We start from the raw sequence: 25,139 nt of genomic DNA, 5'->3' as shown, positions 1-25,139 counted from the left end.
CTGTGTGTATCCTTTTTGTCTGCCTCCCTGCTATGCACTGAAGATAACATGCAGACAGAATGTACTTTTTAAATAACACTGTGTTGGGGTCAGAAAATATATGACCCAGAAAAAATGAAGGTTTTTATAGTCAAAGTCCAATGAATCATTATGAATTCTACAGGGGGAAAAAGACTGAGGGAATGTTTTACCACAAACAATAACATAATAATAGAATCAGCATGTATCGAATCAATTCATTATCAAGATGATGCTTAAACGCACAGGGCATTTCACTGAGACATTATACTATACCGTTAGTAAATCCCAGTCATTATTTGGTAGAAGATAATTTTTGGACTCGTATTCTGGCAATGGTTAAAATATTTGAAAATATTTGATTTTTTTGTTTGTTTGTTTAAAACCCTCCCATTGTTTCCCAAGTATCAAGAAATCCTGTTGAGGAAAATCCTGACCTGATGAGAATTTTCACGCTTGGGGAATTTTCTGTGTAAAATGTGTACATTGGTTTTTGTGCAGGAAACAGCAACTTTTTGCAGAATAAAGCAGAAAATAACACTTTTTGCACAAAAGATAGCATTTCATAGCTCCATCAGGGCTAGCCTGAAGGAAGAGATTCCTCCTTCCATAACTGCCATCCTCCGGCTTGCGAGGGAGTGACTAGGCAGGCCCAGCTCCATCAGGGCTAGCCTGAAGAAGAAGAGCCCTCCCTCCAATCCATCTGCCTTGGTCCAGGCCTCAGAGGGAGGGAAGAACCACTGGATCTCATCCCCTTTCCCACCACCATTCCCTTCTCCTTTTGTGTCGTGTCTTTTAGATTGTAAGCCTGAGGGCAGGGAACTGACTAATTAAAAATAATAATTGTAAGCCGCTCTGATAGCCATTAGGGCTGAAGGGGGGCAGGGTATAAATACCATTAATAATAATAATAATAATAATGTACATAAAATTCTATTTTCTGTGTAAAACCTTCACAGAAATGCACACATAAATTTTATACACAAGTCTGGAACTACAGCATTTTCTATCTACAATACAGTATTTTCTGTGCAGAAATTTTATTTACTAAACAGAAAAAACTATTTCCTGAGCAAACCTTATATGCAACTTTTGAATATAATAAGTCTCAAACTGCATGTAGTGTTTGAAAACTACATTATTGTTGAAGACTTTCTCACAGTGAGAAGGAAATTACCAAAATTACTTATTGCTTCTTTTAAGAACAAAATTAGTGAAGAAATATATCCATTCTGTTCCAAAACAGTTCAGGATCTTACCGTTCCCACATATACACATGCAACATACACCTGTCTTCAAGGGACTAAAGGCAAAGACTGTGGAGAGGTATTTTGTTTTGAGAACAACACAGTAAAAAAAGCTCTAACACTGTTAATTTTTGATTTAAAAATTACTAGCCTATCGGTATAGCCCTGAGACTGTATCAGGTCAGACTGAGAAGGTCAGAACTTAATAATTTCAGATAAGTGTCAGAGCATAAACTGATAAGGGTACAAGATCTGGATTTTACTAGCTTTTCAGATCCTTACACTGATTTTCTGATAACACTAGGAGCCCATGGTGCAAATAAGCAGGGGTCCATGCCACAGTTCTGGATTGAGGCACTGCAATGTTTGCACCACATCTCTGTGTGGCTGAGACACAACAGTTTTACTGACTGGACCACTAAACGTCTAGTTGGTTGGCATCCCTGTGAGTTGTGTTAGCTAACGAAGTGCTATCTGGTGTGGAAGACCGACTGGGTTTTTCTGCAATGTCCCAGGGCATGGCATCATATTTGTACCCATTGACTAAAACTGTTTCTTTCTTTCCTCTCACCAATGACTGGCAGCTCACTAGCTAACACTGATTTATGGACTACCACATTGAACTAAGACACAGCTATATGGTCATTGTTTTCCAATAGCTTTTTTTTTACTGATTGTATCTAAAGAAGGATACAATTCAAAATGTGCTGGGTTTAATAAATGTTATCTTCTGTGCACCTTGATGTCTTTGTTCTTCTTTTGCATTTTGTGGCTTCCTGACATCACTTTCATATCTCCACAGTAGTGGATCTGTGGTCTGGGTTTACCATTCTGAGGCGTATGTCCCTCAATGGAAAAATATTTAATAATCCTCTACATAAAAACCCTAGCAAAAGTGCAAGATGGATAAAACATACCATCTTGTTTCATCTGACATCCAGTTTCCTCTATAGAAAGAAAATTGTTGGGTACACAGAAATATTCACAACATGCTGAATCTCTACCTGCAGGAATTGTTTAGCCTAGCCTTCCCTAGCCTGTTACTCTCCAGCACAGCTAGCTGGAGGGTTCTTAGAATTGTAGCCCAGAGTGTCCAATGGGCAGCCCTGATCGGCTCCTTGTGCAGTCTTCAAAGTTGGTGGGATCCCAACCAGTTCTCCTTGCTTTTCCCTGTGGAATAAAATGCTGAGTCCTAGCTAAAGAGACCCCTGTTTACATAGCACTAGTGACAGCAGAGGAAAGATAATTTCTTTGAGGGATGGGTGACAATCCAAGGCATCTGGAGGGCACACGGTTGAGGACGGCTGATTAGCCCAAATATAACATTACTCAAACATTGATGCAGAAGGAACTACAAATGTTGTTTGTAAAAGTAAGTCATGAAGCTGTCAGAATGGATAGCAGTTATGATAGCAAGCAGGCAAAGAGTGGATTATTATCTCATTAAACTCATTACTGCCACAAGCCTCATGAGTTTTGAAGGAGCTCTGTAGAAATGGGATACTCAAATACTGTTTTCCAAATCTGGCTGGCTGACAAGATACATTTCCCATAACCATTAGTATTGCCGACAGTGGATCATGATCTGGCCAGGAGCTGGCACTTAATCCTGCCATTTCAAGGTCAAGTACTCTGCTCAAAAGGTGGTAGTCCCACTGTGTACTGCATGGAAGCACTTTTTAGATTCTCTTTCATTTGATGAGCATATATTGACCAGTGAATAGGTGATGGCACATCCCATTGGTAAGGCATTCTGAATTACTGCCTCCTGGTGAATAAAGTCCAGAAATCTAATAGTTTTCCACTGAAAAGTCTCCACTGCAGTTCTTGCATCAATAGCTCCTTGCAAAAAGCTCCTTGCAAAAAGCCAAATAACCTAATAAGAAGTTGACCTTTATTGTGATTGGAATCGCAATGATCCTATTAGAAGTACAGTTTCCATCATTATTTCAGAATGAGCCAGCAGTTGTGCCAACATCTGCAACTTAGATTTTTCTTTAGTTTAATTCCAGATGTACCTTAAAAAACAAGAGCTATATGGGGGAGGGGAAGGGGTCTTGTTTCTCCTGTAAGTAATGTCTCTTTGTTTAAAACACTATTGGAGTTTACTGAAACTTTACTATTTGCTAGTATAGTACTGGTATAGAGTTGTATCAGTTGTTTAGACAGGATCTAATTTCAATGGAATCTCCACTTTGCTTCTGTTTGGCTGCATGTTTCTGTTGAAACTCCCCTGGAATGTTTTCAGTAACCTCAAAAACCTCAAAGGATTTCTTTATTTGTAAAAAAGATTATGTCAACACCTCTGATCCTCCACTTCTGTCCTTCCTTTAATGTAGGAGCAGATGTTCTGGACTACATTTCTTATACTTTCTCAGCATTAGCCAGGGCAAGTGGGGGTTCAAAACATTTGGATACCAAAAATCCCCTACCCTGGCCTTAATCCTTCCTCACTAACACAGTAATGAAATCTCTGCTAGGAATAATTTGAATTCTTACTTTACCTGGTTTCAGATAACAGAAAGATCCAGAATGAGAATCCCACTGGCTACTAGCTGCTATGGATCAACCTGACCTTGGAACATAAAATAATTCCCTTTTGGTAAAGGTAAAAACTATTGTAGTATAGAGGTTTGAATGTTAGACTAGGATTCAGATCTCCACTCTTCCATGGAAACTCATTGGCTGACCATGGACAAGTCATACTCTTTCAGCCTCAGAAGAAGGGAATGACAAGCCTCTGAATGAATGTTGCCAAGTAAACTCAAAGACAGGAACACCACAAGCTGAGGTCAACCTGAAGACACATAACAATTGCTGAAGATAGTAACACTGTAAAGTATCTTTTTTTCCCACACTGATATGTGCTCTGGTTTATTTCTAAGTAAAACTCTTAACTTGGGCCATTAAGCATATAATCAGATCCATCATTTTCTAATTTAGTCACCTCTGGAGTGAGATCATAAACTCTCCCCAGATGTTTAATGGAGATTATCTGATTCAATTAATCTATGAGGGAATGCTGAATATATAACTGTGATCACCAATCTGGAGATTAACCAGAATACTGGTGCCAAAACCTTCAGATTTGTTTGTAATAAATAACAAGGGACTTTAAATTTCTCCAAATAATAAAATTGACAATCATAGTTTTACAATTTATTAGAAAGAAACTATGGCGCAGAACAGGCTGCCCTGAAGCCGCCCCTGAGAAAACCGGATTGGGGCCACGGCTACCACATGCTGCGACCTCAATCCACGTCTTTGCTGGCCCAAAAAATTGCCACTCCTTTTCACACTGGCCCATCTTTATGGTGCGCCTGTGGTGTGCAGTGTATAAACAGCACAGTGCAAAAGCGCCTGGAAGCCGGCCCACATATGGGCAGCCAGGCGGCTTCCAGGTGGTTTGGGGGCATGCAGCATCTAAATGCCATGCCCCCAAGCTATTGGGAAGCCAATGTTTAGAGCTGGTCTGTTCCACTCCTATGTTCAGAAATATTGCATCTATAAAGATTATCACACCAGCGCTTACAATCAGCTCTCAAACATTGAGGAAGCACATGTGTTTGAAAGCCTGCATGCTTCCTCATCGTCAGAGAATCATCAGCTCCCTCTAGCATCACTGAATCATTCCAGGAGAGGGCATTTCTTCTGAACGCAAAGTTTCAATTCAGAGGAAATTCCCTTTCCTGGAACGATTCAGTGACGCTAGAGGGAGCCGACAATTCCCTGACAATGAGGAAGTGCGTCAGGCTTTCACACATGCACACTTCCTCAATGTTTGAGAGCCAACTGAGAGATGGTAAGTGCTGGTGTGATAATGTACAATGAGCACGATTCTCAGAAAATTAACAATGGTAATTAGTTTTTACATACAAGGATGTGCCTGTGTTATGAATTCTTGGACTAGATGAGGGTGAATAAACTGAGACTCAATCCAGACAAGGCAGAAGTGCTGCTGGTCAGTAAGAAAACCATCTTGGGGATGGGATAACTGCCTGTTCTGGATGGGGCTGCACTCCCTATGAAACATCAAGTTCATAACTTGGGGGCACTTGGGATCCAGTGCTGCTGCTGGCCAGGTGATTGTGGTGGCCAGAAATGCTTTTTGCCCAGCCTTTGCTGTCATGCCAGCTGCATTCCATCCTGGGAATTCATAATAATAATAATAATAATAATAGGTTTTATTTATATACCGCCCAATCACTGGGAATCCGAGCGGTTTACAATAGAGGGGATACCAGACAGTTCCCTGCCCACAGGCTTACAATCTAAAATGCCTTTGTTACCTCCCAATTAGACCTAGTGTTATGTGCTTTACATGGGGATGCCCTTGAAAAGTGTTTGGAAGCTGCAGCTAGTGGCAAATGCAGCAGCCAGACTGGGGTCAGGTGTGCATTTTAGCAACTACATAACACCACTCTTAAAAGGGCTACACTGGCTTCCAGTTAGCTTCTGAGTTCAATTCAAGATGCTGGTTTTGATCTACAAAGCTCTAGTCTAAATGGCTTCGGGCCAGGATGACTGAAAGACAGCTTCCTTTCATATGAGCTTATCTGCAATTTTGAATTAAATTCAAAGGAGGCCCTGTTGCATGTCCCAATACCTTGCAAGTTTAGGCTGGTATGTATACGTAACAGGATTTTCTCTGTGGCAGCACCCCAAATATAGACCTCACTGACATAAGAAGTTAGGCTGGCTTCATCTATATTAAGCTTCTGGCAAACAGCTAAAGTGGTGCTGTTCCACATGGCCTTTCATGTTTGAAACAGCTGTTTTAATTGTTTTAAAATTCTATTTTAGGATTATTTTTAGACTGTTCTAAAAGTTTGTAATGTATTTTAATTCTTTAAGAATCCTGTTACAGTTTTAATTGTTTTTATTTGTTCGTTCTCTCAGGAGTTTTCAGGAGGTGATATAGAAATGGCTTAACTTAAAAAAACAACATAGCAGCTCATGTTTATTGTAGATCCATTTCACAACTACCTATATTGTAATTTATAGTGCCTGTCCCTCTGTCTGTTATGCGGTACAAATCTCCATGATTGATCAGAGAATCACCAGACTTGTGTTATCTAATGAAATGAACATAAAGAAAATAGTAAGGTTTTTGACCCAGTCCATCCAACTAATTGCTCAACTTCAGATTTTCCTCCTCCTTTTCTTCTCTATTATTTTGATTAAACTTGATTTTTTTTTCATGCAAGTATGGCTGATTGGGAAACCTTGGCTTTTTGTGTGTGGAAAATTGCTGCTTTGATCCATTTTGAATGGAATTTTGGATGACATAAATTTTTAAGGCTTATTGGTGCTACCAAACTTTTGTTTCATCCCAATAAAAAGTAACATTATCAGCATCAGTGCAGGCAATTCTGGACAAATTTCTTGGTAGTTCATTTATCTTCAGTAACTGCATGCTAGTTCATCCCAGCATAGATAATTCACTAAAAGATAGGGGCATTCTGGGAAGAAGAAAAGGTGTGACAGCATGTATGTGAATTGACTGTGACTGCATGTATCTGAATTGATCATTAAAATAGAGAACCATAGTTGACATTTTAAAGCATCAGGTTTTAGTAATTCTAAAGGCCTAAATATACAGAAAACACCAGACTGCCCTCAGTAAGTTTCCCACAAGCCACAGAGTCTGGGTTTTGTCCTTATTTGTTGGTTGGCTTGCATGAGAAGGACCGCAAGTTCACAATTACAGGTGTTTCCCCTTATTGCCTGGGAAAGATTATCTAGAGAGACACAACCGGACCCTGAAAATGACAGACTGAGCTATATGGAAAAAAATGTTATAAGTTAGTATAAAGCAGCTTCCTGAATTATAATACTTCAGACTGAATGTACTGATTGTTTATCCCAAGACTAGTCAGTCAGGCTGATTCTCTCTTCTCCAGAATTTCAAAATCTGAAATATTCCAAAATCGTCCACATGGGTGGCTGACACAGTGACACCTTTGCTTTGTGATGTTTCAGTGTATACAAACTTTATTGCATGCACAAAATAATTTAAAATAAGATGAATAAAATTACCATCAATCTATGTGTATAAGGTGTATATAAAACATAAATGAACTTCAAGTTTACACTTGGGTCTCATCTCCAAGATATCTAAATATGTATATGCAAATATTCCAAAATCCTAACAATTCCAAAATCCAAAACAATTCTGGTCCCAAGCATTTTGTATGAAAAAGACTCAGCTTGTACTACCATTTTGCCTGCTTAAACATCTGATTTATGGATAGTTCTGGCATTTTGGGAGTCGAGGGAGGGGATCTGCAAGAGACCACTAAAGCTTGTTCAGCAGAAGAGATAAGGGATACTGAGCCTGGGTGAATATCAAATGCAGACCTCAGAAACAAATGAAAAGCACAGAACAAAGGAAAACACTTGAGGGCTTGTCCTGCTATGGCTAACATCAATATCAAACTATCAACCAACTTTCATAAAAGCAGAGTGGGCCCAAGAGATCAGAAACACTGAAGAATGAATAGTGTTGATACAATCTGGGCTCTTGGAAACAGAAGGGCATTCAACCTCCAGCGAGTGTATGCTATAAAAACAAAAATGTGGTAACACATCAGATAACCAGATAGCTGAGCCATGAACTTGGGGAAGGCGCATTGGCCTTTACCCCTGGGCAAGTGTGCATTGCAGAGCTTTGAAGGCTTACCTTTATGGACTACAATTCCAAGAATCCCCAGCCACAGACTAAAAACGTCTGGAGGAGAAGGGCAAAATGTAATTTTTCAAGACACTGGCAATTATGTACTGTAGATTAATTCAGTCACTAACACCTTGGGTTCTTTTCAATGAGAAGAAAGGGTCTGAACAGCTGCTGCCAGCAGAATATTAATTGTCAGGGACCATATTCTAGCATTATTAAAGTGATGACCTTTGCATCATCAAAACAAGGGGAATCTTTACCAAAAAGGAGGCCAAAAGAAGATGTGGATTTGCACATAATTTCCCTATGCTTATAATTATGTACAGACATAGAGGTGTGCTGAAATCATAAGATTCAGTTTGGCCCTTGATACTTCCTCACTTTGACTGATATTCCACTCAGAATTATTCAAATGCCACTCAGATTGAATTTGGTCTAAATCCAAACTCAGCTCAGAAATCCGAAACTTTTAAGATTATCGCATGTAATTTATCCTGTCATTTTCCCGACAGGATACACACACGTTTAACTGTCAAAGGCAGGTATTACTGTATTGTTTAGGGTGGCATTCCAAATTACTGGTTGTTAATCTGCTGCTTACTTTGTCTTTATTGTATACTAGTTAGTATTATTTTAGAGATAGTTTAATTATGTAATGTTGTTGTTTTAGATTGTATGCTGCTTGGCAAGTTTTTATTCCTTTTTTTCTTATTTTATTTGACCCTTACTATGTAAAGCACTGTACAAACTTTACAGCGCTCCCTAAATATATGTTAACATTAATAATTATCCTGTATGCAGCCCGTATGCAACTCAGGCTTTTCTATGCCAGAACTATGCATAAACTAGATATTTTAGCAGATTTCCCCATCCTTGAAAAGCCACGGGATAAGTCCGGGTTGCATATGGGCTGCATATGGGAGAATGCAGTAAGACCTGCCTTTGACAGTTAAACGTATGTGTATCCCATTGAGAAAACAACGGGAAAAGGTGCATGCAATAATCTCCTTAGTTTCTCTCATTATCACTGCAAAACAATAAATGGCCATAAGTTTTTCTGTTTTCTCAGAAGTGGATGAAATTCTCAGAGATAACAGCTTCTATGAGGCAATTAAGTATGCATGTGTGTGTTTGGGTGTGTCTGTATGGGAGTGCTACACAGATTTCAATTTTGTTTTTGTTTTCTTCAGTTTCTTGGAAGAATTTGGATTAAATATAAGCCTGGGTTTCATAGGTAGCTTTATGGGTACTGCCACCTGTATATTGATTTGGGAGATTACTTACCTCAGTATGATTTCAGATGTTTTTGTTCTTGCTCATAATGCACAACAGTCTTTAGTGTTGTTTTATATAAGAGGAAAAAGAAGATTCCTGGGTATATAAAAGCATAATTTTTGATGTAGCCACTTCTCTTATCACCCTGGTAGTGTACGAATACCTTCCAACTGTTCTGGTTTTGCAAAGGCAGCCTGGTTATTTCCTATCATCCCACTTTCCCAGTTACTTTTAAAATGTCCTCCTTTCTCTTTCCTCCTCCAACGTTCCTCCTTTGTCATTGGCTTACTTCCCTTGCTGCATACTCACTTCAAGTTGTAAAAGTAGTGTGCACTCAGTTAATTCAGGTGGAGGGACACTTCCCTGCAGGCTCAGGCAAAAGCAAACAGTTCCAGCCTCTTTTAGCTATGGAATAGATTGTGCTGGGCTGTGGAAATCCAAATTGCTTCTTGAGTAATAAAAATACTATGTAAAGAGCAGGGGAAAGGGAGAACTCTGAGGAACAACTTAGGGAACTGGGGATGTTTAGCCTGGAGAAGAGAAGGTTAAGAGGTGATATGATAACCCTGTTTAAATACTTGAAGGGATGTCATATTGAGGAGGGAGCTAGCTTGTTTTCTGCTGCTCCAGAGACTAGGACCCGGAGCAATGGATGCAAGCTACAGGGAAAGAGATTCCACCTCAACATTAGGAGGAACTTCCTGACAGTAAGGGCTGTTCGACAGTGGAACAAACTCCCTCGGAGTGTAGTGGAATCTCCTTCCTAGTAGGCATTTAAGAAGAGGCTGGATGGCCATCTTTTGGGGATGCTTTGATTTGGATTTCCTGCATGGCAGTGGGTTGGACTGGATGGCCCTTGTGGTCTCTTCCAACTCTATGATTCTATGATTCTAATTGAGACGGGCTCTCCTTGAAGAGATCCCCTTTCAGTTGCAGCACCTGTAGGCTGCATCCACATTGGAGAAATAACCTGGTTTGGCACTGCTTTAACTGCCCTGGCTCAAGGCTATGGAATTCTGGAAGTTGGAATTTGTTGTGGGTCCAGAGCTACCAATCCTTTGTGTGTGCCAGAGCTGCACAAGCTTGCAGAAAATAAACTGTGACTTGTAGGGGTTGAACATTGGGAGAAATTTTACCACCTACCTACTTGAAAAAAGAGTCCCCCACCCCTCTGCAGAGCAATATTCTCTTTATGCTGACTATACAACCGTACACATATTCACAAAGAAGTAAGCACTTGTGAGTTCAGTGGGGCTTTTAGGCAAATATATGCAGAAATGTAACCCATGCAAAATAGCAATATTGTACCACACATACCAACAATTAGGTGTCACTGAGCCACACACAATGCACAACAGCAGTGCTAAGTACAGGATGGACTAAAGCAATGTACAGTGCATAATCACACTGCAAAGTATAAGATGCACAACCACGATACATAATGCACAATGCACAGCTTGCAAAGATAAGGCAGAAATGAACATACTGTCTGCACAACTCAACTTCTCTTGCTATCAGCCAGTGGGTTAGTGTCACCCAGTGTGGTAACACATGATGTCACCCCCCTATTATTGACCTCCTCCCATAACCATACCATCCATACTATTTTTTTTGTATTAATGTTACTCATAAATCCTATTTTCCACATATCACTGAATGCCATGGCAATAGTTTTGACATAAACAATTAGCAAATTTAGAATTATACCTTTAAATTATTATTATTATTATTATTAACCTTTATTTATAAAGCGCTGTAAATTTACACAGTGCTGTACATACAATCTTTTAATTAGACGGTTCCCTGTCCTCAGGCTTACAATATCATATGCACAGCCTAGATGTATTTGCATATTTTATGTGGTTAAAGTGAAAATTTGGTAAAATGTGTTTTTTTTAAAGAAAAATTTTAAAAGAATATTTAAAAAAATAATTAAAATTGTTTTTTTTTAAATTGAAATTTGGGATGTCATGACCGCACCGCCTCCAAATGGAGCAGCGCAGAAGTGATGTCCTGGCGCTGTGCAAGGGCGCCTGGGATGCCCTTTCCATGGCGCCAGAAGGAGCTCCAAAACAAAGCTCCTTCCAGCTTTATGTCTCTGGGCACAGCCTTTACATCGCTGGGCTCCAGCTTTACGTCACTGGGCGCGGCCCCTTTCTTTTTGTTCCCGCCACCGTCGGGTGACCTTGGGGCATGAAGCCCCAAGGACACCCCTTTCCAGGCTGCAGGGAAGCAGCCTTTTGCCTCTTCCCCGCAGCCTGGAAAGCGGCGGATCAGGGCCTCAGAGGCTGCCGCTGTGGCAGCTGAGGCCCCGATCCGGCGGGGAAAGGGGCAGGAACAGGCCGCCCCAAAGGGGTGGTCTGTAAACCGCCAGTGTGTACTTATATGAAACAGGCATAGCAAACAGCTGCCTCCAGAATCACTTATCAATTACTGAGCATGTGTGAAATGCAAAACAGACAGAAAAGGGGAGTGATCTAGTCTTGAGTCAATTGACTTGGACTCAAATCAGATTCAGATCACTTCAGTGACTCTGCTCTGCAATAAATGATGCACTGACTTGACTTAACTAGTGACTTGTATGTTTTTTAGCTACCAAATCAGGTGAATGTGATGGTCAGGAGCGCGTGTTATCAGCTTCAGCTGATACGCCAGCTGTGCTCTTTCCTGGAAGTCAGGGACCTTGAGACTGTAGTACATGCACTGGTAACCTCACACCTTGATTTCTGCAATGCACACTACATGGGGCTACCCTCGTGCTTGGTCCGGAAACTTCAATTAGTTCAGAACATGGCAGCCAGATTGATCTCTGGTACATCCAGAAGAGACCATATAACACCGCTCTTAAGATCACTCCACTGGCTACCCATCAGTTTCTGGATGCTGTACAAGGTATTGGTTATCACCTTTAAAGCCCTAAATGGCTTGGGTCCAACCTATCTTTGAGACCACCTCCTGCCATACAATCCCCCTGCACACTTAGATCCTCAGGGAAAAAATTTGTTACAGCCTGTCTACGACCTCCCGGAGGACCTTCTCAGCTGTTGCTCCCAGATTGTGGAATGGCCTGCCAGACGAGATCCGTCACATTACCACTCTAAATAGCTTTTTAAAAGCTATAAAGACAAATCTCTTCTGGCAGGCCTTTCCTGAATAGTTCTCCGGCTATCAGAAGGAAAATCTAATTGCTGACCTCTGATTTCACCACAGTTATTGTATTGTTTTTAAGTATGTTTTATGTTTTAAATTCTACGTTGTTTAACTGTATTTTAAGGGGGGTGGGTTGAGGGTTTGGACTGTATATTTTAATCTTGTAAGCCGCCCCGATTGCATTTTGTAGAGAAGCAGGAAATAAATTATTATTATTATTATTATTATTATTATTATTATTATTATTATTATCACCTTGGTTCAGAAACATAACACATTTATAATGTTTCTCAGAAGGGAACAACAAACAAATGCATTAGGCAATGGGCTTGAGGCAGAAGAACCCTTCTAAAGCTTTTCTTAGGAGCAGCAGGCTAGGCTCACTAGAGTGCAGAGCTCATGCCTAACACATTTGCTGTCCCCTTATGAGAAATATGGCCTATGCTCTCAGGGGTGAGTGTCGCCTGCTGTTTTTGAAATGAATGACACCATGAACCTCACTCCTAGTGGCAGGGTGGGATGTCAAGATACAAACGCAGGTTTCTGCACTGACATGTTGCTCTTCTCAGCAGCCACAGCTCTCAGAGGCGAAGTGATTTACATGTCACTTTGTAAGTGCAAATCACTTTCCCTCAACCAACAGCATATATATCTCACTCTCTTCCATGCCAACATCCTCTGAAGATGCCAGCCACATCTGCTGGCAAAATGTCAGGAAGAAATTCTTCTAGAACATGGCTTTATAGCCCAAAAAAACATTAAAAGTATAGATGTATAGGTTTAGCACCAAAATGGAAAATGCAAGAAAAGTAGAGGCTATTGAAAGAAAAAAATCATCCCTGGGTACATTTTGAAAGAAGTTTTCAATAGTCTCTAGAAAATTCAAAATGTCTTTATTTACTTATATAGTGCTTACCTGATTTGGTAGTTTCATTTCACATGTGCATAACACTAGTTGGGAAAAGAAGGTTTCCTGAAACATGTTGAGCTGCTTTTCTTCTTCGTGGTGTAGAAACTATCCCTATTTTTTCCAATTGTTTCTACCTCTGGTTCCAAAATTTCTGTTAAAGAAGTGAAGGAACACATCTACTTGGTTAACTAAGGTATATCTGTATGCAAGGAAGACAAATAATATGGTTGCATTTAGTGTGGCAGTTATTAATTTTCTCAGCTGAGTAACCTCTGCATGGGGAAAAAAACCATCTAATTTATCTGACCCATCTGTTCCTTTGTATGGATGCTACTGTAACACCCCCCCCCCTTGAACTCAGCAGAGGAATGGTGCTATAAGAAAGTAATGAATAAATAATAACATGGGATAAATAATAAATGACATGAGAACATATCCAGAGGGAAGCAGCTCTAGCTCTACATCAGGTCAGTGTGAACTGACTCTCAGATTTCAACAACATAATGGGAGAAAGACACATATATAAATTATTTGGGAAAGAAAGGAATTCCTTTCCCATTAAGGCCTCCTCCAGGTTTTTTTCCCCCTCTGTTCATTTTTACTCTTTTTCTGCAAACCATATTTTCAATTGTGTGACTAATAACCAACATGAATGTTTTTTAAATGTATATAACCACTGTGAGGCTGCCTAGCAGGGTTAGGCTCATAAGGGTAGAGTGGAGTTGGGAAAGTCTCCCTCCTGATGCCAAAAGCAACTTTTTTCCAGGAGTTGTTTTATATCTTAATGAAAAATCATCTTTCTAGCACCTAATTTTCAGGAGAACTCACCTTCATGTTACATCTAATTTTCTCTCACAACAAAGCAATGCATAAAATGACAGTAGAGATACCATTAAAAATGGCTCACAAGCCAGCTGTATAGCTAGCTCAGATTTGAGCTCTATAGGTTCTATAAATGTTAGTAGTATATAGGCGTGTTGCTTTCTAGTAGAGTTTGGCAGTAAAGGCTATAGAGCATTTATCCACATAGGGCTTCATTTATTCTCATCATCTGCTGTGGAGAGTAGGGTAGGGGCTAAGTGTCCCTTAAGAAATGTGGTACTATGATACCTTCCCAGGGCTTTTTGGGGTGGGGGTGGGGGGGGGACCACTACTCCCAGAATCCCTCAGAAATGTGGACCAAAAATGAACTTTTCTATTCTTTGCCTATTTCTCCCATAGCAAGACTGGAGAGTGAATCTGTTAAGAGGAACTCTGATGCATGCTGTAATGATGGAGGGCCCAGTCATTACACATGCTCATGGTGGATGATTTTCAAGAGCCTAACATCAACTTTGATGTGTGATTTCTCAGAATTTTCAGAATGATGATCCCAACATTCAATGTCTGACCAAAGATTTTGCCTTCAAGATAGCTGGGAGATTCTGATAGCTGTAGACCAAAAGTTAACTTTTCCAAGCTGTTATCTGTCTAGAATGTTTCATAATGTTTACATACATAGGACTGCAACATTCTCCCCCTCATATTTCTAGGAGTCCACTTCTGCTAAGAGAGAAGAGGGAGAGTTAAAACTCTTTGGGGTCAAAATCATTATCTCTCAATTTCCTTGATTCTCTTTCTCCTGATACTGCTCCCTGTCTTTCTTTTCTTTGTCACATTCTCTCTGCCCAGTAAACTGATAACAGAGGGATAATTGGCTTTTGCTGATTATGAAACAGCAGCCTGATAAGTTACATTTTGTAATAGAGCTCTCAGAATCCTTCCTCAATTGCTATGCTGACTGGGAGATCCTGAGAGCTGGAATCTCCAAAACTGAACTTCTTCAAGTTCTGCTCTGAACTGAGTTTTTGTACAGCACTTTTGAAATTAAGCCAAGGGATGGACACAAATTGTTCACATGTGCTATTACACATTCTTTACTTAATAGTGATAGGATAGGTGTTATCACCCCATGGAATGTGTCCCAGTCAAAGAGACACGGTCAGGAAGAAAGACTATGATCAAGAAGGTCACATTAACATCAAGAATTTTGTTGCCTTTTCCAGTCTATTTATTTCCAAGGCATAGCCATGGTAACCATGAATAATACTAATATGAAAATCTAATCTGGTTTAGTAACACACAGTGGCTCTTTTTCACATGTGACCTCACACGTTCAGCTGCTCAGCAAGAACAAGCTAAAGATTGCTTTAAAAGTCTTAATTCAATTCCAGAGAGCTTGAAGTGAAATCTCACAGAACAATAAGAATCTATTTCTAAAAGAAACAGGCCACAAAGCTGTCCTTGATGAGTTCTTTGATTTCAGATTCATACATTCTCCACAGCTGCGTTCTTCAAATCAACTGGGGATTTTGGTTCCATACAAACAATGCATATTACAATGCTGCTGCATTTTTGAATCAATGAAAACTTTCTTTTTCCCGAAGAAGCTTTCACCCTTTCTGCAGGCTTTAGTGAACAATGGAATAATTAATTTTTCCTATGTATGGAAGGGAAAATGGTTTTACTTTTATTCAAGGCACAGACCAAAGAAACAAACAAACGGCAGGCCATGACATTCTCAGACAATGTAATCCCCAGATACTGAGACATATCAGTTCATATTTCAATGCATTTATAGTTTTGGGTGGTCAACTGATTAAAATATTTTTAGTTATTTAGGCTGCTTTCCTATACACAGTAACATGAAAGTATATCTCATTGAATATAGTGGGACTTGCTTCTGAGTTGATATACATACAATTAAACTGTTAGTCTTACTTTGCAATAAATTACATGATTAATCAATTAAATTTAAATAGTTTATATAGGCCTTGTTTACACGGGCCTTTTAGTACATCCTGACGACATACCAGGGTTGCCCAAGAGCGTAGTTTTTAGACACTCCCTAACCCTAGTATGTAGCCAGGACGTCAAAATGGCGGTGCCCTGTCTACATGGGCGCTGCCATTTTGACGTGATGGATGCCTAGCCATTGGCGCTTTGTGGCATCACAAGCGCGCCGCATAAAGAACCCGTCTTTTAAACTAGGGCAGCAGGAGACTGCCCACTTTGGGCGGTCTGTATCCTGCCATAGTACATTATTTATTATTACAGTCCATAAACTCACTAATACAAACAAACAACAGACAAAAATTGTACAATATCAGATAGGGTACAGTTTCAAATTCCATAAACACAATAAAACTGACATACTCCTTGAAAACTTTATACTCTGGCCAACTTTTAGAATTTCCTTCTCACTTTGGTAAAGATCACTTCCTCTCTCTATCTCTCTTTTCTTCTTCTGTGGTATGCAACTGTTTAGATATATAAGTGATCACCATTTGTGATTTAAAAGTAAAATACATTTTTGGTCTTCTTATTCTATTTTGTTTAAAATATGTTTTAATAATTTAATCTATCCCAGGAATGAAATTTCTCTCTCTCATATATATATATATATATATATATATATATATATATTGCAATTGCATTCTTTGAATTTGATATGTGTTATTTATTGTTCCTATGTTAAACTGTTCTTCTAAATACTATCTAATAAAAGGTTTACTCTGTTTGATAGTGTACATATCTCTACTCCTGAAGGAGATTGTCCTCCAATACCCACTCAGTCAGCTTACCTGCCCTGTGTGTGAAGAGCCAAAGAAACAATATCTATGGACAGCACTCTTGTCACCCATATCAGCTGTGCATCAGTCTGCTCTCTGTGTGAGCGCTGGTCCTTGAAATTCAAGCCCTTGCTTGTTTTCAAAAAACATGAAAGAGCAGGTTGAATGTCTAGTCCACCTAGTAGCTTACCTTCAGCTCAGCCACAGCCAAGGTACAACAGAAACCCATTAAAGAGTACAATGACCACCAGGGCTCTTCTAGATATGAAGGTACCTATTGTGGCTTTGAAAACAGTAAACCAGTCATCAGTGAAGCTACAGAATGTAAACATCACAAATATACCCCTCTAGTTGGTGTACTGAGATGAAGGGAAAATGAGGTCACCATTCATGCATTCCTTGTGGCTGCCCTGGATGCCTGGAATCCAGTGAATGAGCCTATGCCGAGAGGTAGGAAAGTGCTATGTAAAACTCATGCACACACTAATGGTGTCAGATACTATTAGCTGACACATTTACACTGAAACATCTCAGGCCACAGCCAGTATGAGGAGTGAGTTACTCTTTCGGTAGAGAGGGAACCATGATATTTTGGAAATAATGTTTCCTTTTTCCTTTTCTCTTCTTTCTTTTGTGGTATGCAACTCTTTGGATATACCAATTATCACTTTTTGTGTTCTAAAAGTAAAATACATTTCTGGTCTCCATAGTATGCTCTATTTTATTTAAAATAGGTTTTAATAATTCAATCTATTCTAGGAATGAAATTTGTTTTATATTCAGTGTTTGTGTGTTATTTGCATTTGCATTCCTTGGATTTGATATGTATTATTGTTCCTATGCTAAACTGAACTTCTAAATATTCTCTAATAAAAGGTTTAATCTGTTCAATAGTTTGCATATCACATTAATCTCTGTAAGTTATATGAGATGCACTACATGTAAGATAATTTACACTTCAACAAATGCTTTTACCTATTGTTAGAAGAAAAGGTAATAATAAATGCAGGCATTTTCAGTAATATACAAAATCATAATAGTTTCGAAAATACATAAATGTGTCATTAGCTGTCAGACACGCTGATTAAAATTGGTCCCCCCACACCAGTCCATTATCGTTGACTGATCTCCAGTTACTTCAATGGAAACTTGCAGCCCCAGCACATATAAAACCAATGCATTTCTAAAAGCCTGCTTTAGCTCTGCAGCATTGTGTCCTTCTACCTACTATGCAATATCCTCAGAAGTTGCTACTGATAGTATGATAGTCTACAAAATACGCATGTAAGAGCTATCTACCTTTGTTGCCATTGACCTGCCTGTCTCCATAAAAGAGGTAACTATACCTGCAAAGGTTATCTAGTTCTGTCTTTTAAAGAGAGTGATAGGGAAATTTGCTTTAAAATTTTAATCAAAATCAAAACACAGCTACGCCAGTGACACAAACGAAGTTTCGGAGCTCCTTCCAGTGCCGCTGAAAGGGCGCCCCCTTCAGCAGCTCCAAGACGTCACGTCCGCACCACCCCATTTGGAGGTGGCACAGCCGTGACGTCGTAATAGCAGCGCCCAGGTAGAAAGGGCACCGCCATTACAACATACTAGGGTTGCGGAGTGTCTGGAAAGGACACCCCGAGGCAATCCTAGTACGTGTGCAGGCCGGCGCAAAGCGCCGGTCTGTACAGCACCTAAGTGGCTGTTAAGTGTAACATCTTGTTTTTTCTCTTTGTAATGTAAGGCATTTTCCCAATTTAGAGACTAATTGAAATCCTAACATTAAGGTGCAATTAAGAAAAAGATTCTGAAAATGATCGAGTAATGCCTCCTGAAAGCCACTATCATACCATTTGGGAAGAATCAGTCAGATGTAATTGTTCCAGGTAATGCTCCTTGTTCCTGTTGGTGTTAGTATATTCATTCATTAGAAAATATACTATTATGTGCGCTATTTCCTTAGCTTCTGACAAGTTATCTCAGACAAATTAGTGTATAAAATTAAGGGCAAGCCTGACTTCCGTTCATTTTAGTTGTCCAATTAACTTTATATTAAATTTGCATGCTTCCCTCAAAGAGTTTCTGATGGCAATATTAATAGAAAATTGATAACTTCCTCATGGTAAAAGCTGCATTCCATAACCCAAATTTTCACCCCCTTTGATGGCTTTCCAGCAACAGACTCAACCAGTTGCCTCCCTAGCAGTGGCTTCCATGTCAGTGAGGCTGTGAATATGTCCTGAGTTTAGTCATAACTTCAAAACTCAGAACGGATTCACCACCCTACTGCCACGGAAGCCACAAGCTACCAGTGTTTCCTATCAGCCAGATGCTTTTAGATGGTTCAGCAATACTGTGAGACCAGTATTGTTCAGATGATCATCTCACTCATGGTCATCACAGATAAAGTTATGAGGTAAAAATAGCATTTTCCATTGTCAACTGTTATGGGTCAGGCATGACTGGAGCTTTCTGTCTTGGTGGGGAACTTGGCCACATGGCCATAAGCTCTACTCACAGCCTCATGGAGCCAGAAGATTTCTCTGGTCTCTCCTCTATGGCTTCTCTGGGTCCTCCTTTTGTATGAGGAGTGGTGGAATGATGGGGAAAGAGCAGCAAGGAAAAAGAAATAGCAATTTATTATTTATTTATTTAAAGCATTTATTTATCACCTCCCAAGGTCCCTGAGAAAATATACAGTGTATAAAAATATTTAAAACATTATACGTATACTTAATGAAAAACCAATTAAACTCCAAAACCTTTTTTTTTTAAAAAATAGTTCTAAAACTAGACAATTAACAACAGTTTAAATAACAGCCCAAGAAGATATTCCTAATTTTAAGAATCAAAGGCCAAGAAAAATAACAGTGACTTCAGTGCCTGCTGGAAACTCAGAAGGGATGGAGCCATCCTGAGCTCCCTAAAGAAAGATTTCCACAGTCAGAGAGCTCCTACACAGAAAGCCCAGTCAGATGTATCCAGCAGCCTCATGTCATGGAATGGTGGACATATAACAGGTCCTCTGTTGAGTATCTTTGAAAACACAGACAAGACACTTTCTTTTGCTACATGCATAGGACAAGTGGTTCACAAAGCCACCACAGAGCCCAGCAATGGCATCTTAAGAAGCTGTCCACCCAATATCATGACTCAGTGTGAGCAGAAAGTGATGGTCCCAGAAACAGAGATGTGTCACTCTCCTTACTTCCCATGGAAGAGGGGGGGATGGGGAACAAAGTGAAGATGTTGTCCCCTTAGACTTCTGTCTCTCAAATGAAATTTGCCTTCAGATGTCTAGTATTGCCGCAACTTAAAAACTCAGTTGAAAAATTACACATTTAGAGTTTAGGCACCCAAAGAAAAGGGGCAGGTGAAGTTACCAAGGGAATGGAACCACAAGAGATCTAGCTGCGAATGTTTTTCAATCTCTCTGGCCTGTTACAGACAGCCAAAATAAAGCTGCTTCGAGTCACAGTGGAGGTATGGTGTTTCAATGATGCATGCGTCCTAAGAGTCCAGAAGTCACACCAAAGCCACGCTCCAGCCCTAAGAACTGGAGCGTGGCTTTGGTGTGGCTTCTGGACTCTTAGGATGCATGCATCATTGAAACACCATACCTCCACTGTGACTCGAAGCAGCTTTATTTGGGCTGTCTGTAACAGGCCTCTGTCTCCACAATGCTTGAAATTTGGAGACTGAAAAAAACTTTCATGGGGAAGAGAGCAAAATTCTTATTTGTATGGGGAATTACCCCTCTAACTACACTCCTGAGTCCAAGCCCAGATGGAATTCCAGGCTTTGATCAAACTTTGGAAGTTATCATACTACTGGCCTTTTCCAGATCTAGACACGGGCTGAGACAGGGCTGGGAATATGTGTTACCACACAGCTCCATACCTAGATCATTATCCTGTCCTTCTCCCATCCCTGGCTAAAAACACTTCTTTTCTGACCTATGAGCTGTTCCAATCGGGGATGGGATGGTAACAATCTGGGCACGGAGCTGTGTGGTAGCACATCTTCCCAGCCCAGTCTCAGCCTGTGCCCAGATCAGGAAAAAGGCAATGCGATAATCTCCAAACATATTTTCCTCACTGCCAAAGGCAATCTGCAGCCACACTTCCCAGCTTTCTCAGAAAAATTTAATTGGAGGGGCAGAATTCTTATTGTGGGGGTGATCTCATTCCCCCCCCCCCCTCCCAGTAGCACAATCCTGCTTTCTACAATACTGAAATCTTAACTTGGAGCAAGTGTCTTTATGCTTCAGTCCTCGCCTTCTAAATCAAGGAGAGAAAGAGCAAGAAAGAGAGAGAAAAGACAGCCAGGTAGAGATATACAGAAAGAACAGGTGCCAGCTGAGAGACAGAAAGGATAGCTGACAGATAGCTAGAAGTAGGGGAAAGAGATGGCAGAAAACGAGACTGAGAAAAGAATGGCAGAAAGAAAAGGAAGAAAAGATGGCCGTGAGAGGGGAAGAAAAGGAAATGGCAAAAAGAAAAAGAGCACAAGGGGGGGCAGAGAGGGAGAGATGAAAACTGATAGCAGAAAGAGACAAGGAGTCATGGAGAGAGAAGGGATGGTTTCATCTACTATTAATGCACACCTCCATTAACTTTAACAGTAAGGTCAACAGACGCTGCTGCCACCACCCATTTCTAATAGATGTAAAATGGAAATTAGCCTGCTTCTTAGGCTGGTTGCTATTGCCCCTATTTTTTGAACCCCTAGAATATCCAGAAAGGGCCAATGTAGGGAATAGCTTTGTGGTTTGGCTTACTATAGGCACATTTCATACAAGCTATGGGTAAAATGTGGATCCTGACGCCAAAGTGTGGTTTTAAACATGTGTGCCACTTTTGAATGCTTACCATTGTTTAACACATTTGGTTGTGATGCTGTATAAAAGCAGAACACATTTCCCTGCCTTTGCCAAAAATGTCTCAAAAACACAAACAAACAGAGACATGTAGACAAAGCCATGGCAGGTGCTCCAGCAAAAAGACTGTGCAGGCACGTGGTTGGCAAAATAAAACAAACACTGCAGAGTTGCCTCTGGCATTCTCCTGAGCTGAACTTTAAGGTAACAACTTTAGATCAACAACTCTAAAGTAACAACAAATCTACTCAGATTTGTCCTATCCATAGTTTGAGGTACTAGCCACAGGAAATTACAACAGCAGACATTTCCCAGCATATCAGCTCACCGCTCACTGCTAACAATAGTAAAAAAGCATGAAGAAAATGAAGTGAGAAGCACGAGAAGCCATGCTACATTGTGTGCAGAACCTACAGACCTACAGAACATGAAAAAGTTAACTTTTGGGACTATACATATCAGAGGTATAGCCAGCCATAGAACCCAATTGGAGTACATACCTGGGTGTTATAATCCTACACAAATTATTTTTACCAGCTGCTTCAGGCTCTTGTTTACATCTGATCTGGCCAAGCTGCATGCTTCGTATTGCTTGTGATGTGAATAGATTAGACTGAAATTACAGTACCATTGGCCTGTTACAGACAGGCCAAAATAAAGCTGCTTTGAGTCACTTTGGAGGAATGATATTTCAATGATGCATGAGTCCTAAGAGTCCAAAAGCCGCACCAAAGCTGCACTCCAGTCCTTAGAACTGGAGTGTGCCTTTAGTGCGGCTTTTGGACTCTTAGGACGCATGCATCATTGAAATACTATTCCTCCAAAGTGACTAGAAACAGCTTTATTTTGGCCTGTCTGTAAAAGGCCATTGAGAATTCTGGTGCTCAGAGCTCTTTCACACTACACTTTTTTAACACTATGATATCACTTTAACTGCCACAGCTGCATCATATGGAATCCTGGAATTTGTCACCCTGTGAAAAACTAGGGCTTTTTGTCTGAGAGTTTTAATTGCTGTTGTTGTCTTGAAGCCCTTTCTGATTTACGGTGACCTCTAAGCTGAACCTATAATGGGGTTTTCTTGGCAAGATTTATTCAGAGGGGGGTTTGTCTTTGCCTGCCTTTCATGCTGAGTGAGTGTGACTTGCCCAAGGTCACTGAGTGGCTTTCCACGTCCAAGCGGAGATTCGGCCCTAGTCTCCATAGTCCTAATCTAACACTCAAATCAGTACAGCATGTTGGCTCTCAGAACTGCAATTCTCCCTCCCTAAGCTACAAATCCCTGAATAGCATAGGATGGAACTATGGACATTATCACACCAGCCCCTTTCCCACTGCAATCACAGAAGTAAAATAAAATGTGAACATACCACTTGTAGAGCAGCACCTCTTCTCATTTTCATGATTGGGGCTGCTGATCTCTTTCCGCCCTCTTCCATCACCCCACCTCCCTCTCATATGCCCTATGCAGCATGCCTTTAGGCCTTTCCCCCAAACTTTTTTGGGCAATTCCAGAGCAATGCAGTTTTAAAGGTTTTTAAAAAACTTCACTTGAAGCTGCAGAGCTCTGGAATTGTGTGAAAAACTGAAAAATAACTATAAAAAGAATAGAGAGGGGGGGAGCAGGAGGAGGGTACACTGACATCCCATGACTGGCATCATGCAACTGTCCCAGAAATGACTCACAGAACTGCCCCGGGAACGAGATTGTCAGTTTATTCATGGGTTTCCCTCTGTGAATGAAAAGGGATGGCTGGGGAACAGGGCAGCTACAGGTGAGAGGAGGAACCATGCAATCAGCATTACCAAAGCTGCTTCCTTCCCAGGGAAATCACAGTTTAAAAGCTGTGTAATCTTCTATAGCAGTTAAAGTGGAATAATAGTGCTATAATTGAGAAAAGGCCCCTAAATGAATTTCTCACCAGACAGACTAGACCATTAGATACTGAGGTTCCCAATTCCTGTCTGATAGCCTGGATTGTGGAATACAGGAAAATGGAGCTCATGACTTGGTTCATGAGTCCAGCATAATGATAATGATGACTCATTTAAACATGAGCCTTTTTATTTCACACACCAATTGATTAAACAAACAAGCTATAGTGACAGAAAGATATATTTGATAGACAAGGTTGGACTCAGCAACTTTTCATTTTCATTAGAATTATCTTTTTATTTTAGTAGTTACACATTAGTACTTAGGTGCGTTTAGAGATTGCATGATGTAATGGTTTGAAAGTTGGACAAGGATACAGGTAAACCAGAATTTGAACTGGCCACAGAAACCCACTGGGAGATCTTCGGTAAGTCACAACTTTTTCAGCCTAAGAAGAAGGCAACTGAAACACTTCTCTGATCAAATCATGCCAAGAATACCCATGATGGGTTCAACCTAGAGTTGCCATAACCTGGAAATGACCTGAAAGCACACAACAACAAACTTGAGTACTTTAGTACTTAACTGTAGTACTTTAATTTTTAGTACTAAAAGCATTTTAGTACTTTTTAATTTTACTGCTTTACTACTTTACAGCTGTATTATATTACAACGTTTGATGATGTTGCTGTTGTTGTTGTTGTTGATGATGATGATAGTAGTTACTTCTTACACAACTGTCCCTGGGAATCAAGGTGGGGAAGAACAAAAATAACACAACATATAAAATCATACATATGGTTTTATAAGTATAACATTTATATAAAAGTATATAAAAACAATACATATTAAAATCCATTAAATGCTGATAACAAATAAAAATGCACAAAATTATAATAATATAATATACATATTTTTTAAAACATTAATGTAATGCATCATTAATATTTCATCCAAAACAGTATCTTCTTCATATGACATCCAGTTATATATTTATTCTAAAGTAAAATCCAAGATTCTAAACATGAAAGGTCTGGAAATAATATCTTATGAAGAGCAGTTTAGGGATCTGGGTATGTTTAACCCGGAGAAGAGAAGAGTAAGAGGTGACTTGTTAGCCCTGTTTAAACATTTGAAGGAATGTCATATTGAGGATGGAGCAAGCTTGTTTTCTGCTGCTCCGAGAGAGAGAGAGAGCAATGAATGCAAACTACAGGAAAAGAGTTTCCACCTCAAAATTAGAAGAACGTCTTATTGGTAAGAGATGACAGTGCAATACACTGCCTCAGAGTGTGGTGGAGTTTCCTTTGGAGATTTTTACATAGAGACTGGATAGCCATCTGTTGGGAGTGTTTGATTGTGACTTCCTGCATGATAGGGATTTGGACAGGATAGCCCTCGTGGTCTCTTTCAACTCTATGATTCTATGAAATAAGAATTTAATTGAAAAAAAGATAGTGTTTAATTGATTACAAACCACATTTTCTGAGATTGCTGCAGTCTGAT

The sequence above is a fragment of the Sceloporus occidentalis genome, unplaced genomic scaffold (genome assembly GCF_023333645.1).
Source record: "Sceloporus occidentalis isolate IW3139 unplaced genomic scaffold, rSceOcc1.0.p SCAF_6, whole genome shotgun sequence".
In the NCBI taxonomy this organism is placed as follows: Eukaryota; Metazoa; Chordata; class Lepidosauria; order Squamata; family Phrynosomatidae; genus Sceloporus; species Sceloporus occidentalis.
Note: the sequence above shows the minus strand (reverse complement) of the source record.